Source organism: Paramisgurnus dabryanus, chromosome 10 (assembly GCF_030506205.2).
Source record: "Paramisgurnus dabryanus chromosome 10, PD_genome_1.1, whole genome shotgun sequence".
NCBI lineage: Eukaryota > Metazoa > Chordata > Actinopteri > Cypriniformes > Cobitidae > Paramisgurnus > Paramisgurnus dabryanus.
The window spans coordinates 41425503-41440921 of NC_133346.1; the positions used below are offsets into that span (position 1 = coordinate 41425503).

The window sequence follows — 15419 nt, forward strand, 5'->3', positions numbered from 1 at the left end:
AATTTAATACAGTTGTGACTTCAGATACCCGTCCTGATCGCAGGTGTTTCATGTTAAATTAATTTAATACAGTTGTGACTTCAGATACCCGTCCTGATCGCAGGTGCTTCATGTTAAATTAATTTAATACAGTTGTGACTTCAGATACCCGTCCTGATCGCAGGTGCTTCATGTTAAATTAATTTAATACAGTTGTGACTTCAGATACCCGTCCTGATCGCAGGTGCTTCATGTTAAATTACTTTATGACTTCAGATACCCGTCCTGATCGCAGGTATTTCATGTTAAATTAATTTAATACAGTTGTGACTTCAGATACCCGTCCTGATCGCAGGTGCTTCATGTTAAATTACTTTATGACTTCAGATACCCGTCCTGATCGCAGGTATTTCATGTTAAATTTATTTAATACAGTTGTGACTTCAGATAATTGTCCTGACCGCAGGTGTTTCATGTTAAATTACTTTAATACAATTGTGACTTCAAATACCAGTCCTGATCTCAGGTATTTCATGTTAAATTACATTAATACAGTTGTGACTTCAGATACCCGTCCTGATCTCAGGTATTTCATGTTAAATTAATTTAATACAGTTGTGACTTCAAATACCAGTCCTGATCTCAGGTATTTCATGTTAAATTAATTTAATACAGTTGTGACTTCAGATACCAGTCCTGATCTCAGGTATTTCATGTTAAATTAATTTAATACAGTTGTGACTTCAAATACCAGTCCTGATCTCAGGTATTTCATGTTAAATTAATTTAATACAGTTGTGACTTCAAATACCAGTCCTGATCGCAGGTATTTCATGTTAAATTACTTTAATACAGTTGTGACTTCAAATACCAGTCCTGATCGCAGGTATTTCATGTTAAATTAATTTAATACAGTTGTGACTTCAGATACCCGTCCTGATCGCAGGTGTTTCATGTTAAATTAATTTAATACAGTTGTGACTTCAGATACCCGTCCTGATCGCAGGTGTTTCATGTTAAATTAATTTAATACAGTTGTGACTTCAAATACCAGTCCTGATCTCAGGTGTTTCATGTTAAATTAATTTAATACAGTTGTGACTTCAAATACCAGTCCTGATCTCAGGTATTTCATGTTAAATTAATTTAATACAGTTGTGACTTCAAATACCAGTCCTGATCTCAGGTATTTCATGTTAAATTACTTTAATACAGTTATGACTTCAGATACCCGTCCTGATCGCAGGTATTTCATGTTAAATTAATTTAATACAGTTGTGACTTCAAATACCAGTCCTGATCTCAGGTATTTCATGTTAAATTAATTTAATACAGTTGTGACTTCAGATACCCGTCCTGATCGCAGGTGTTTCATGTTAAATTATTTTATGACTTCAGATACCCGTCCTGATCGCAGGTGCTTCATGTTAAATTTATTTAATACAGTTGTGACTTCAAATACCAGTCCTGATCGCAGGTATTTCATGTTAAATTAATTTAATACAGTTGTGACTTCAGATACCCGTCCTGATCGCAGGTGCTTCATGTTAAATTAATTTAATACAGTTGTGACTTCAGATACCCGTCCTGATCGCAGGTGTTTCATGTTAAATTAATTTAATACAGTTGTGACTTCAGATACCCGTCCTGATCGCAGGTATTTCATGTTAAATTAATTTAATACAGTTGTGACTTCAGATACCCGTCCTGATCGCAGGTGCTTCATGTTAAATTAATTTAATACAGTTGTGACTTCAGATACCCGTCCTGATCGCAGGTGCTTCATGTTAAATTACTTTATGACTTCAGATACCCGTCCTGATCGCAGGTATTTCATGTTAAATTAATTTAATACAGTTGTGACTTCAGATACCCGTCCTGATCGCAGGTGCTTCATGTTAAATTACTTTATGACTTCAGATACCCGTCCTGATCGCAGGTATTTCATGTTAAATTTATTTAATACAGTTGTGACTTCAGATAATTGTCCTGACCGCAGGTGTTTCATGTTAAATTACTTTAATACAATTGTGACTTCAAATACCAGTCCTGATCTCAGGTATTTCATGTTAAATTACATTAATACAGTTGTGACTTCAGATACCCGTCCTGATCTCAGGTATTTCATGTTAAATTAATTTAATACAGTTGTGACTTCAAATACCAGTCCTGATCTCAGGTATTTCATGTTAAATTAATTTAATACAGTTGTGACTTCAGATACCAGTCCTGATCTCAGGTATTTCATGTTAAATTAATTTAATACAGTTGTGACTTCAAATACCAGTCCTGATCTCAGGTATTTCATGTTAAATTAATTTAATACAGTTGTGACTTCAAATACCAGTCCTGATCTCAGGTATTTCATGTTAAATTACTTTAATACAGTTATGACTTCAGATACCCGTCCTGATCGCAGGTATTTCATGTTAAATTAATTTAATACAGTTGTGACTTCAAATACCAGTCCTGATCTCAGGTATTTCATGTTAAATTAATTTAATACAGTTGTGACTTCAAATACCAGTCCTGATCGCAGGTGTTTCATGTTAAATTAATTTAATACAGTTGTGACTTCAGATACCCGTCCTGATCGCAGGTGTTTCATGTTAAATTATTTTATGACTTCAGATACCCGTCCTGATCGCAGGTATTTCATGTTAAATAACTTTAATACAGTTGTGACTTCAAATACCAGTCCTGATCTCAGGTATTTCATGTTAAATTAATTTAATACAGTTGTGACTTCAGATACCCGTCCTGATCGCAGGTGCTTCATGTTAAATTACTTTATGACTTCAGATACCCGTCCTGATCGCAGGTATTTCATGTTAAATTAATTTAATACAGTTGTGACTTCAGATACCCGTCCTGATCGCAGGTGCTTCATGTTAAATTACTTTATGACTTCAGATACCCGTCCTGATCGCAGGTATTTCATGTTAAATTTATTTAATACAGTTGTGACTTCAGATACCCGTCCTGATCGCAGGTGCTTCATGTTAAATTACTTTATGACTTCAGATACCCGTCCTGATCGCAGGTATTTCATGTTAAATTAATTTAATACAGTTGTGACTTCAGATACCCGTCCTGATCGCAGGTGCTTCATGTTAAATTACTTTATGACTTCAGATACCCGTCCTGATCGCAGGTATTTCATGTTAAATTTATTTAATACAGTTGTGACTTCAGATACCCGTCCTGACCGCAGGTATTTCATGTTAAATTAATTTAATACAGTTGTGACTTCAAATACCAGTCCTGATCTCAGGTATTTCATGTTAAATTACATTAATACAGTTGTGACTTCAGATACCCGTCCTGATCTCAGGTATTTCATGTTAAATTAATTTAATACAGTTGTGACTTCAAATACCAGTCCTGATCTCAGGTATTTCATGTTAAATTAATTTAATACAGTTGTGACTTCAGATACCAGTCCTGATCTCAGGTATTTCATGTTAAATTAATTTAATACAGTTGTGACTTCAGATACCTGTCCTGATCGCAGGTGTTTCATGTTAAATTACTTTAATACAGTTGTGACTTCAAATACCAGTCCTGATCGCAGGTGTTTCATGTTAAATTAATTTAATACAGTTGTGACTTCAGATACCTGTCCTGATCGCAGGTGTTTCATGTTAAATTACTTTAATACAGTTGTGACTTCAAATACCAGTCCTGATCGCAGGTGTTTCATGTTAAATTACTTTATGACTTCAGATACCCATCCTGATCGCAGGTGTTTCATGTTAAATTACTTTATGACTTCAGATACCCATCCTGATCGCAGGTGTTTCATGTTAAATTAATTTAATACAGTTGTGACTTCAGATACCCGTCCTGATCGCAGGTGTTTCATGTTAAATTACTTTATGACTTCAGATACACGTCCTGATCGCAGGTGTTTCATGTTAAATTTATTTAATACAGTTGTGACTTCAGATACCCGTCCTGACCGCAGGTGTTTCATGTTAAATTACTTTAATACAATTGTGACTTCAAATACCAGTCCTGATCTCAGGTATTTCATGTTAAATTACATTAATACAGTTGTGACTTCAGATACCCGTCCTGATCTCAGGTATTTCATGTTAAATTAATTTAATACAGTTGTGACTTCAAATACCAGTCCTGATCTCAGGTATTTCATGTTAAATTAATTTAATACAGTTGTGACTTCAAATACCAGTCCTGATCGCAGGTATTTCATGTTAAATTACTTTAATACAGTTGTGACTTCAAATACCAGTCCTGATCTCAGGTATTTCATGTTAAATTAATTTAATACAGTTGTGACTTCAGATACCCGTCCTGATCGCAGGTGTTTCATGTTAAATTAATTTAATACAGTTGTGACTTCAAATACCAGTCCTGATCTCAGGTATTTCATGTTAAATTAATTTAATACAGTTGTGACTTCAAATACCAGTCCTGATCTCAGGTATTTCATGTTAAATTAATTTAATACAGTTGTGACTTCAGATACCCGTCCTGATCGCAGGTGTTTCATGTTAAATTAATTTAATACAGTTGTGACTTCAGATGCCTGTCCTGATCGCAGGTGTTTCATGTTAAATTAATTTAATACAGTTGTGACTTCAGATACCCGTCCTGATCGCAGGTGTTTCATGTTAAATTTTTTTAATACAGTTGTGACTTCAGATACCCGTCCTGATCGCAGGTGTTTCATGTTAAATTACTTTATGACTTCAGATACCCGTCCTGATCGCAGGTGCTTCATGTTAAATTTATTTAATACAGTTGTGACTTCAGATACCTGTCCTGATCGCAGGTATTTCATGTTAAATTAATTTAATACAGTTGTGACTTCAGATACCCGTCCTGATCGCAGGTGCTTCATGTTAAATTAATTTAATACAGTTGTGACTTCAGATACCCGTCCTGATCGCAGGTGTTTCATGTTAAATTAATTTAATACAGTTGTGACTTCAGATACTCGTCCTGATCGCAGGTATTTCATGTTAAATTAATTTAATACAGTTGTGACTTCAGATACCCGTCCTGATCGCAGGTGCTTCATGTTAAATTAATTTAATACAGTTGTGACTTCAGATACCCGTCCTGATCGCAGGTGCTTCATGTTAAATTACTTTATGACTTCAGATACCCGTCCTGATCGCAGGTATTTCATGTTAAATTAATTTAATACAGTTGTGACTTCAGATACCCGTCCTGATCGCAGGTGCTTCATGTTAAATTACTTTATGACTTCAGATACCCGTCCTGATCGCAGGTATTTCATGTTAAATTTATTTAATACAGTTGTGACTTCAGATAATTGTCCTGACCGCAGGTGTTTCATGTTAAATTACTTTAATACAATTGTGACTTCAAATACCAGTCCTGATCTCAGGTATTTCATGTTAAATTACATTAATACAGTTGTGACTTCAGATACCCGTCCTGATCTCAGGTATTTCATGTTAAATTAATTTAATACAGTTGTGACTTCAAATACCAGTCCTGATCTCAGGTATTTCATGTTAAATTAATTTAATACAGTTGTGACTTCAGATACCAGTCCTGATCTCAGGTATTTCATGTTAAATTAATTTAATACAGTTGTGACTTCAAATACCAGTCCTGATCTCAGGTATTTCATGTTAAATTAATTTAATACAGTTGTGACTTCAAATACCAGTCCTGATCGCAGGTATTTCATGTTAAATTACTTTAATACAGTTGTGACTTCAAATACCAGTCCTGATCGCAGGTATTTCATGTTAAATTAATTTAATACAGTTGTGACTTCAGATACCCGTCCTGATCGCAGGTGTTTCATGTTAAATTAATTTAATACAGTTGTGACTTCAGATACCCGTCCTGATCGCAGGTGTTTCATGTTAAATTAATTTAATACAGTTGTGACTTCAAATACCAGTCCTGATCTCAGGTGTTTCATGTTAAATTAATTTAATACAGTTGTGACTTCAAATACCAGTCCTGATCTCAGGTATTTCATGTTAAATTAATTTAATACAGTTGTGACTTCAAATACCAGTCCTGATCTCAGGTATTTCATGTTAAATTACTTTAATACAGTTATGACTTCAGATACCCGTCCTGATCGCAGGTATTTCATGTTAAATTAATTTAATACAGTTGTGACTTCAAATACCAGTCCTGATCTCAGGTATTTCATGTTAAATTAATTTAATACAGTTGTGACTTCAAATACCAGTCCTGATCGCAGGTGTTTCTTGTTAAATTAATTTAATACAGTTGTGACTTCAAATACCAGTCCTGATCTCAGGTATTTCATGTTAAATTAATTTAATACAGTTGTGACTTCAAATACCAGTCCTGATCGCAGGTATTTCATGTTAAATAACTTTAATACAGTTGTGACTTCAAATACCAGTCCTGATCTCAGGTATTTCATGTTAAATTAATTTAATACAGTTGTGACTTCAGATACCTGTCCTGATCGCAGGTATTTCATGTTAAATTAATTTAATACAGTTGTGACTTCAGATACCCGTCCTGATCGCAGGTGTTTCATGTTAAATTATTTTATGACTTCAGATACCCGTCCTGATCGCAGGTGCTTTATGTTAAATTTATTTAATACAGTTGTGACTTCAGATACCTGTCCTGATCGCAGGTATTTCATTTTAAATTTTTTTAATACAGTTGTGACTTCAGATACCCGTCCTGATCGCAGGTGTTTCATGTTAAATTAATTTAATACAGTTGTGACTTCAGATACCTGTCCTGATCGCAGGTATTTCATTTTAAATTAATTTAATACAGTTGTGACTTCAGATACCCGTCCTGATCGCAGGTGTTTCATGTTAAATTATTTTATGACTTCAGATACCCGTCCTGATCGCAGGTGCTTCATGTTAAATTTATTTAATACAGTTGTGACTTCAAATACCAGTCCTGATCGCAGGTATTTCATGTTAAATTACTTTAATACAGTTGTGACTTCAGATACCAGTCCTGATCGCAGGTGTTTCATGTTAAATTAATTTAATACAGTTGTGACTTCAGATACCCGTCCTGATCGCAGGTGCTTCATGTTAAATTAATTTAATACAGTTGTGACTTCAAATACCAGTCCTGATCGCAGGTGTTTCATGTTAAATTAATTTAATACAGTTGTGACTTCAGATACCAGTCCTGATCGCAGGTGCTTCATGTTAAATTAATTTAATACAGTTGTGACTTCAGATACCCGTCCTGATCGCAGGTATTTCATGTTAAATTAATTTAATACAGTTGTGACTTCAGATACCCGTCCTGATCGCAGGTGTTTCATGTTAAATTAATTTAATACAGTTGTGACTTCAGATACCCGTCCTGATCGCAGGTGCTTCATGTTAAATTACTTTATGACTTCAGATACCAGTCCTGATCTCAGGTATTTCATGTTAAATTAATTTAATACAGTTGTGACTTCAGATACCCGTCCTGATCGCAGGTGCTTCATGTTAAATTAATTTAATATTGTTAAAATTATATTTATGTTGTTTTAACTTCAGATACCTGTCCATGTTCACAATTTACTATTCCAGTTATGGTATGGCCATTTCACTTCAATGGCTTTACATTAATTCTATCATGAGTTCTATCACACAAGACAAATCTCCAGTTTAACCTCAGATTTTATTAATCTCTGTACTTTTCCACATCCCACTGATTGTATAGAAAACCTTTGTAATTATTCACAATTCCATCCTTGTGTGTAAATTTAATTTACACAAAAAGTATTCAATGTAAACATGGAATATAAAAAAAGTTTGATGATGTTTGAAGGACTGGTTGCTTCAGGGCTTACAGGATCTTCTGATGTACTATCTCCCAAACCATCACTTTTCGGAAGAGTGTAATGTCATCCTACAGAGAAAGAGACAGGTGAATCTGGAGCATAATAAACTGTTTGACGATTAAATGTGTGAACAGGAGCACTTTTGTACCTGTCTGAATGTGAGTAGCTTTCCTTGAGAAAGGAACTTCGCATATTTACAGACAAAAACACCACAGTCATTGCCATTCAACTGTTTAGGAATTGCCTAGACACAATTGTAAGCAGAACATTTAGTCTTAAAATGACACTTCATTCAGAGAAGATCCATATAATTAATGATAAGGTGTTATACAAAAGTTCTCATTCGGCCAATGGTCCATCTGGAAGCCTCCAAGATGTATCCTTTCTTGACCCTGTGCTCCTCAGTAAAGTACGTACTGTTAAATAAAACAGAAGATGCATATCCAGATTTTTAAAGATGAATCAAACCACAGAATAACCAACAGCAAAAATAAGGAGACACTCACAACAACATGTGACAGATTTCATCATGTCTCTGACTCATTGAGTCATAGCACTGTATGGTCTGGTATTTAAAATCAATTACCTGGTGGTTAAAAGCAATATAGGCAAGTTAAAAAATTATTATTGTTTTACACTTTTCAAAAACATGTAAATATTAAAACAATGCATCCCAACTTATAAATGACTTACAGCCAAAGCCCAGTGCATGCCTAGGTGCAAAGGAACAAAAATAAGATCAAAGAGGAAGAGGTCTTGAGTTTTTGTCCAGTTCTTCACTCCAGCATGGCCTTCACCACTCTGAAGCTTTGAGTAGAAAAAAGTGCTGAAAAGAAGACTTTAAGGCTCCCCAGCTGATCACTGTTTCTCTTCATTAGCAAGGACAAATAGAAAAATACTCATTAGGAATGCATGACATTGGTGATATCCAGCATTAAGTGCTTTATGATCAACAATTGTCTGATTACTTGATTCTGTTGACATTGAATTGGTTGTTAAATTTGTGTCAATACCCAGCCCTAATGTGCAGTCAGTGCAGAACCTATTTATTTATTTATTTTGATAAAATATTATGGACAAACCTTTGTAGTGATGCATTATTTCCAATAAACCAAGGTATTTGTCTTAGGCATATCAAGTAAATAGTCATTTTTTCTTACTTTACCTTGTCATTAAGCCAGAATCCCTCCTTCAGTGTTGCCAAGTCACCCTGTGTAATACACAGTTTGAAGGCTTTGCTGATTACCAGGTTTGGGTCTTGTAGTGCCAGAATATCCTTCACCTCTGATTCCATGTCCTACACAACAGAAAAACTTAATAAACAAGCTAAAATAATCTTGATCTGTGGACAGACTTTATTTACAAAACACACTGTAAACATTTCACCATCACTTTGTGTGTGTGTGTGTGTGTGTGTGTGTGTGTGTGTGTGTGTGTGTGTGTGTACCTGGTAATTATCACGTTGTGGGGACCAATTGTCCCCACAAAGATAGGAATACCAGTGTTTTTGTGACCTTGTGGGGACATTTTGATGTCCCCATGAGGAAACAAGCTTATAAATCAAACAAGATGATGTTTATTGAAAATCTAAGGTACAAGAAAGGTTTTTGTGATGGTTGGGGTTAGGGAATGGGGCAGGTAAGGGGAATAGAATATACAGTTTGTATGGTATAAAATGCATTACGTCTATGGAATGTCCCCACAAAACATGGAAACCAGAATGTGTGTGTGTGTGTGTGTGTGTGTGTGTGTGTACTGGCTATGTTGAAAATATTTTTTTTAAATGAGTAACCATATAAAGATATATTGTTTTTTATTTAAAAGAAAGTATCAGTCTTCCTCCTCCTCTTCATCATCTGCAAAATACTAAAAAGAAATAAAAATCAAACAAACAATTAATAACACAATTGCAACTATGGAAATATTCAATTTTGGCTGACATACCTCCTCAAAATCCTCCTGAGGAGGAAGAGGTAGTGGAGGAGATGGGGGCGGATGGATATTTTCATTAGGGGGAGGAAGAGGAACATCACCTTCTCCTTCAACGTCCTCAGAAGAGGAAGGGTGGTCGCTGTCCTGCAAAAAACATAATATAACATCTGACCAACTGCACATCACACGATAATCTCTGTCCAAAACAGATTCACTGTTTAATGAAGAGTGCGACTTAAAATCACAGTTGTTGCCTTGGGGAATAAAAAAAATGACAAATTATTTATTGAAAATAAACGAACTGTGAATTATTACAAGTTAATAAACATTAAGATTTCATACAATATCACTCCCTCCAGATAGCACTGCTCCACTGTCACTTGAGGTGTCACTGCTGTCACTGCTCATCTTTACACACAAATGCAGCATTTATTTAAAATAAGATTCTTATGATTAGAAAGCATTTACTTGATTAGTAAAATCTTAATGTTTAATGAAGAGTATACTCACAGTGTGACTTACAATCACAGTTGTTGCCTTGGGAAAGAACAAAAACATTTAGAAAATAAATGAATTGTGAATTATTACCAAATATTTAAAGTTAATAAACATTAAGATTTATCACTTCCTCCAGATAGCACTGCTTCACTTATTTTAAATAAGCCTCTTATGATCAGCAAGCATTTACTTACATTAAAATCTTTATTTTTCTTAATCTAGTTCAGCTTGCATATCTCTGGCCAGTAGCATGATAGCCCACTCTCACCTTGTCAGGGGTGTGGGGAATCTGCCACCTGATTGGCTAGTTTGAATACCTGGGGTTAAAGAGAGAGACTTGGGTCATTTCAGGTCATCCTCTGAAACAGGTAACTGTTATCTTTTGGAGATCCCGAATTGTTTGAGAAAGAATCACAGCTTTTTCGTCTAAAAAAGGAATATTTCATCTCAAAAGTTAAAATGGCTTCTGAAGGGTAAGTAATTTAAAACTATTATTACATTAGTTGTGTTAAGCTGTGCTATTTTTGTATGTTAAAAGACGTAAGAGATAGTTGTTACAAACCCACATGGTTTGAGAAATGTTTGTTTGTAACAACAGTGAGCATGTCTTAAAACAAGATTAGTTTACTTATAAGATATGTTGTCCTGTTTTCCGTTTGAATTAATGCAAATTAAGTGAGTTTATGCTTATAACAACTCGACCCAAATGTCGAAGGCCGCGGGCCCAAGACGCCAGAGCTACGGCGTTTCGAATTTCGAATATTATTTGTCTTACCCCATTAGCAGCTAATTTCTGTTATTTTAAACATCAACTCACTTTATTTTTGATATTTGAACTGGGAACAAGATAAAAATAATAGCAGAAAAATAACCTATATTTTTTTTCATACAGAAAGTTCCACAGCAGGATTTACTTCCTCTGCCCGATCTGCAGGAAGGCCCCACACACTCTCCCTGGGCATCTCAGGACGACCTGCATGCAGGGAATGTCTGAGGAGGAAATCCAAGCTATTGTGGTTCAGTCCAAAAAAGAATTGGCAGAGTTCTCCCAAAACGGGCGCTTCTGGGATTACAACAGGATTCTGGAGATTTTTGCAGCGTCTAATCCTCTTGCCAGGTGTGTACGCATCACTGTTTTGTCCTGTTGCAGTTCAATACTCAATATTCTATCAAATGTGTGTGTATTAACTGTTTTTCTTTTCTTAGTATGTTAGAGGAAATGGAGAAGAAGGGCTTGGTGGTGAGGAACATTCCTCCTATCATTCATATGCCAGCTTCTTATGCTCAGAGCTCCACGAGAGATGCTGAGAGAGAGAGCAGTCAGATGTTGAACCAGCAGAACCGGAGACAGCGTCTGATGTGAGCTCTGAGGAGTGCTATCAGAGGTAAAGTATCACTACATCTTTCACAGAAATAGCAGATGCAGAAATTGGATATGATTACTCTTGAGCATATACACAATCATTTGACCACCTGGTTTATTTCATTTCAGCATTGGGGGACCGAAGTGGACCACTGCAGTTAGAGTGGAAATGAACAGAAGGGGCCTCTACAAGAAGCACCCTACTGATCATGCCCTTCTTCAGGGGTTCTTCCACTACTTGCGTGTTGACTTGAACAACAGGAGGAGCAAACAAGAGGTACATTTAAAAGAAAAAATGCATTTAAATGTCACACACACACACACACACACACACACACACACACACACACACACACACACACACACACACACACACACACACACACACACACATAAAAAACTTTATTTAAAATTGTCATTGTTACAGTGTAATTACACTTTTAAAGGGACAGTTCACTCAAAAATGAAAATTATGTAATTTACTCATTTTCATGTTGTTACAAACCTTTATACATTTCTTTGTTATGATGCCAACAAAGGAATATATTTTGCTAAATGTTTTTAATCAAACCGTTTGTGGACTCCATTTACTTCCATAGTATTATTTTTTTTCCTACTATGGAAGTGAATGGTGTCCACAAACAGTGTGGTTACAAACATTTCTTAAAATATGTTATTTCATGTTAATCAGAACCAAGACATGTGGTTTTGTAACAACATGATGACAGTATGTTTTAATTTAGGGTGAACTATCCCTTTAAGTAAAGTGTAATTTTAATACATTATGATATATTTTAGGTTTATTTGCATTTTATTATGCTTAATTTACCGGCACTAAACGTTAAATAAAGTTTTTCCAAAAGTGTAGTTTGGTTCTTATCCATAAAATGTGTGTTGTGGTCACATGTTAACCTTTATCTGTTATATATTATTACAGGTGGAAAATGTATCAAGGTTCTCGTTCTACATGAACCCCAAAGAGCCGAACAGAGAGTTTGTTCGCGATGTGGAGAAGGTGCGGGAGTACTTTAATGTACTCGCCGAGACCAAACTCGCCAAGCAAACTATTTTGAACTACTGGAAAAGTCTTAGGAGGTCAGTACTTTTTAAGGTTACAAACACATAATGTAACTGTGAACTTAAAATTGTGAACAGATATGCTGTCTTCATGCTATAACAAAAAAAAATTCTCTCTGTAAGGTTCATGAAGTACACGCTCTCATCAACTAATCTGATCACCAAGGACAAAAGTATTTTTGAAGATTGTAAGAACTTTATTGAGCCTTTGAACGTTTGTCTAAGGAGGTCAATAAAGAGTTGACCCGGAAAAGGTATTTTTTTCATTTTATTCTTTCACTCACAAGTGAGCTCAACATTGCTATTTTATTTCTCAGGTACCGTGCTTATGGTAAAGAGAAGCTGCCGGCAAACTGTGTGGCCGTTCTTGATGTGGCTCGTGCTGATTTCCTGGCGATTATTTCAAAACTCTCACGTCCAAAAGCAGTTCTTGACAAGAACGACCGTCTGATGGTCCTCTATTATTTGGAGGCAATCATCCTGCTCAAGCTCCTCCAGCGGCCCGGCGTCGTAACCAACATGACTGTAAGTTTTGGTTCACAGATATGTGTGTGTACCTTTGGATTATTTGTGAGACCTGTCATTGAATATTGCACACCTGTGTGTTTACAGGTTGAGGAATGGCAGGGAAGGACACGCTCACAGAACGGCTGTTAAAGAGCATAAAACGGCTGCATCACAAGTGGCAGAAGTGCCTCTGATATCTGAACAAGAACACGTACGTTTTTATTCAAAATTGTATTATAACCATGTGTGTGTGTGTGTGTGTGTGTGTGTGTGTGTGTGTGTATACACAAATACATTAATTTATTTATATTTATACATTTAATTTCACCTCTGACAGCCTGGGTAAGTGCTCACTATGGGACAAATAAGCACATGGGTCACCATGTGTCATAGAGGTTGCTTGTGTCAAGTCTTCTTTGGAGAGATCCACACCACATGCCTTTATTATGTCAAGGCAAATGCACAAAACAACTTGCTAAGTTACAAGTGAGATTTTCAGTAACGACAAAAGAATAGTATAGGTCAAAGAAGTGCATATTACCTGAACAGAGTTTTTTTCCATCTCTGTGTCTTCGGTCCTCTGGAATTCTGGTATATTTGTTTTTTACTTTTTATGGATATTTGCATCCTCTGATAATGACATTAATTAAATCAAAACATTACATTTACATGAGAAAATAACACAAAGGCATTTTAAACAATGAACCGTAAAAGGGTACCGGCACCAGGTACTGTATGAGGTAAGATGAATTGTTCACAAAATTGTAAACAGGAAAATAACATTAGCACAGTAAAAGGGATAGTTCACCCAGAAATAAAAATTCTTTCATCCTTACTCATTCTCAAGTTAATCTTTGGAATACAAATTTTTAAGTATTGAAGTCTATGAAATAAAAACATCACCCTTCCAAAAGTACATAGACATCAAAGTTTTGAAGAGAGACAAATAAAACTTTAAATGATAAACTAATATTCATTTAGATTTTTATTCACATAAACACTGATCAACACACATTAAATACGGTAAATGAAAACTCAAAACGTACTTGCGAGAGCAAACTTCATGAATTTATCATTAACAGTATACCATATGGGTTTGGAACAACATGAGCATGAGTAAAGGATGAAAAAAATAATTTTTAGTTTGATACTGTATTTTAAAAAAAAAAAACAGTTGTATATGATCACCTTCATTTTCATCGATTGCCACTGTTTTACGTTTCCTGGATGTTTTTTGTTTGACTTTCTTCAAGCGACTTGGTAAAGCCCTAAGGTTTTTCTTGGCAGGTTCTTGCTGCTGAGAACCAGGCCTTCTTCCTTGGGTAAACAGGATTTCAGGGTCTCACAAAGGCCATGAACAACTCTGGATGCATTCTTGATAGCTTCTTTATCAGTGCAAATATATGAAATGTCATGCAAAGTCTTGAGCTGTTCACGTAAATGCCACTGATCGACTGCTACATTTGGTGACTGTGACTCACTACCGTGTTTCTGCTTCCCCGTGCATGGTACAGGACTATCAAAAACATCAAAGCATCATCTTAATGATTAATTAAGATCAAATTAACCATGTTTTTTAATAGTAAAAGTGTAGTAAATTTTGGCGGATTGATTACCATTTTTATAACCACGGTTTTAATACAAATGCCATGATTAAACTATGGTTAGATTATCAAATCCATGATTAATTTGTTGTTACCATGGACATCAATAACCATGTTTGTTTGGTTTGTGGTCAAATTTACAGTAAAACGTAAGTTGAGTACCAACGTTACGGCACGTTTTTGTGATGACTGAAAGTGTAAATCAGGAAGCAAATGCAGGATGAGATGAACACAGTTTATTTAAACAGATGACACAGATGATATGGTAGAAATGGTTGGACCGACAAGGGCTGCGGTGACTAATCCTGGTGCTCGTGGGTGAAGGCTGGTTGACGGGTGAAACCGGATACACAAACAGGCAAAACTCCACGCGAAGACGAGACCACAGGAACACACGAACACGATACACAGGTAAGACACGTAGCGTAATCATCTGGCAGTGAGAGGAGAGAATGAGTGAGTATATATGCGTCTGGGTAACCACCGCCAGCTGGAGTAAAGCAATCACGAACACCTGCACTCACTCAGATCGTTAGTGATCAGACACGCACATGCACACTTCAGTCATCCAAACAAACACAACACAGAAAGTCACGATGGACTTATCCTACCGTGACAGTACCCCCTCCCCCAAGGACGTCACCTGACATTCTTGGGC

General features: G+C 35.8%; 2 long non-coding RNA genes across 2 annotated transcripts in view; one reads left to right on the forward strand and one right to left on the reverse strand.

Annotated features, from left to right (window-relative positions):
- LOC135718140 (uncharacterized) overlaps positions 1-15419 on the forward strand; it is a 140311-nt gene that overhangs the window by 71694 nt on the left and 53198 nt on the right. The window lies entirely within an intron of this gene.
- LOC141282896 (uncharacterized) lies at positions 7752-8366 on the reverse strand. Its single transcript, XR_012337754.1, has 3 exons — positions 8287-8366; positions 7929-8196; positions 7752-7848 (listed from the first exon to the last, which is right to left on the reverse strand). It is a non-coding gene; the product is annotated as an uncharacterized lncRNA (long non-coding RNA).